General features: G+C 49.0%; 1 pseudogene across 1 annotated transcript; it reads right to left on the bottom strand.

Moving 5' to 3' along the window:
* Window positions 1-330: 330 nt before the first annotated feature.
* Window positions 331-1,054, bottom strand: LOC309567391 (inorganic pyrophosphatase-like; annotated as a pseudogene). The gene has a single exon. The product of its transcript is annotated as an inorganic pyrophosphatase-like (transcript).
* Window positions 1,055-2,451: the final 1,397 nt, after the last annotated feature.

Here is a 2,451-nt window from a genome sequence, read left to right as displayed (position 1 = left end):
TTCCAGTGAGCATGGGTACATTTTATTAAGGCCCCTTTCACACAGGCGGACCGTTCAGATCCGCCTGTTCGTTTTTTTGGCGGATCTGAACGGTCCCCCCATGCATTCCTATGGGGCATCGGATGTCAGCGGAGACATGTCCACTGACATCCGACCCGATCCAATCCGTCAAATCTGGAGGGATGGAAACCCTATTTTCCATCCGTCCAGCGGATCGGATGAGAACGGACCAACGGTCCGTTCCCATCCGATTTCCCCCATAGAGATGCATGGGGAACTGACAGCTGTGTCTCCGCACACAGCTCGGAAACACAGCTGTCATCCTTCTGCTCAGCGGGGGATCGGCGGAGAAAAACGGAGTCCGTTTGACAGACTACAAGTGTGAAAGAGCCCTAAATCTATTGCAAAATCCTTATTTTTAAATTCTCCATCAAAGGCAAACTGGTTCTCTGGTTTCCCATCAGGAACTTTGTACCGTCTAAACCAGTCAACTGTGGATTCCAGATGATTGAGTTTCAGTCTTCTGACATCTTCAATATCATTGAAATGAGAAGCTTCACTATTAATGGCAATAATTTTCCAATCCGTTTCTCCTTTATCAATCAATGCCAAGGACTTTAACTTTGATGACCTCTCCTCTTTCACATACCTTGCTCCCAATGTCACAAATATCGATTGGGTCATTATCTCCTCCAAAACCTGTATCAATATGTGATGTATTTTCCCAGGTCTGTGGGATAGCTCCATAGTTCCAAATATAACCCCTGTGTGGGAAAACATTGGCCACATAATGTAGATTGCCTTTCTTCACATCTTGTTTGATAGGATTCAAGGATCTTTTGTGGCAATCTCCATCTTTGCATTTGTCCATCGTGGCTCCTCTACCACTATGTTGAAAATTGGCTTTATTGGCGTACAGAGGAATATAATGGAACAGAGAGATATACTTTCCCTTGCAGTCTTTGAAGAACAGTCGATACTCCAGGCTGTTGGCATTGGCCCTCTGCTCAATGCTGTATGCCATGCTGTTGGTAGGGCGCCTTCTACTCTCACTGGAAGGTGTCGGACATGATCTGACTGAGCTTTGCACACCTTCGACTCCTCCTGAGCTATTCGGGGCTGAGGTCTGCTAACTGTCACGGCAGTTACCTTCAGGGCTTCCTGGCTGGGTGATGCGGTAAGAGACAGCCCCGGGGGCATTGTGGTAGGCAGGGAAATTAGCTGAAATCGGGGCAATCCTCTCTGGGACAGCTTCCTTCTCCCCCGCTTCTTCTGTGGCTCTGCCTTCATCTCCTGTCCAACCGGGAGACCCGAGGAACCAACCGTCAGGTCCGTTGGCTGGTTGGAGTCCTGAACAATGCCGGATTCGGCTTCGATTGTGTCTCTGATCATGTAACCCGGAAGCAATGTCACTTCTGGTTTACTCGGCTGCCAATGGTGCCAATTTAAAAAACTGTCAGTACTCAAAAATGCAGATTTTAGCGTTTTGAATACTTTGAAGTGCAGTGGAGGGGTCTGGGGTCTTTTAGACCCCCGATCCCTACATAAAGAGTACCTGTCACCAGTGCTGTATCTTGGCCTAGGCAAACAAGGCCCAGGCATAGGGCAGCATTTTGAAGGGGGGCAGCAAAAGAGCTGCATCCCGCACAAAAAAAAACAGCCTCCTTCTGGCTCCCACACAAAAATGGTTCCCGCCGCCTTACGCTACAGTTTTAGTATAGTGCCAGTCTTATGGGGCGAATTAGGCAGGGTCCAGGATGCAAGTCAGTCTGGCAGCCCCATATAGCGGTCACACTGCTACCTGCTGGTATGATAATACCGGCCGGTGAGGACATTAGGACAGACTGCAGGCCGCTGATCACACTTAATACAACTGGCCCAACGGCCGCCAATGCTAATAAGTGTGGCACTGCAGCCTAATGCTCCGCCTACCCTCCTCCGCCCCCAGGTATTGCAGGCATCATGTCAATAATATCATTTTAATTTCTTTAAACATCCTTGTCCTTGAGCGTTGCACTGATAAGCTGCACTGTTAGGGCTGCACTGTTAAGGCAGCACTGATGGGCACTGATAGGCTGCACTAATGGGCACTGATAGGCTGCACTGGTGGCCACTGATGGGGCTGTACTGATGGCCACTGATGAGGCAGCACTGATATGCTGCACTGATGGGCAGTAATAAGGCTGCACTGATGAGCATTGATGAGGCTGCACTGATGGGCAGTAATAAGGCTGCACTGATGGGCACTGATAAGGCTGCACTGATGAGCATTGATACGACTGCACTGATGAAGCTGAACTTATGAGAACCGATGAGGCTGCACTGATGGGCACTGATAGACTGTGGTTGTGGTCTGTGGTTTTGCAGATGATGAGGTGGGTCATAAACAGGAAAGGGTGTAGCCTTTACAGGAAGGGGTGAGTCATATTTAAATTAGGGGGTGTCCAAGTT

The sequence above is a fragment of the Pelophylax lessonae genome, assembly GCF_965119305.1.
Source record: "Pelophylax lessonae genome assembly, chromosome: 11".
Classification (NCBI taxonomy): domain Eukaryota; kingdom Metazoa; phylum Chordata; class Amphibia; order Anura; family Ranidae; genus Pelophylax; species Pelophylax lessonae.
This window is presented reverse-complemented; position numbering and strand designations above follow the sequence as displayed.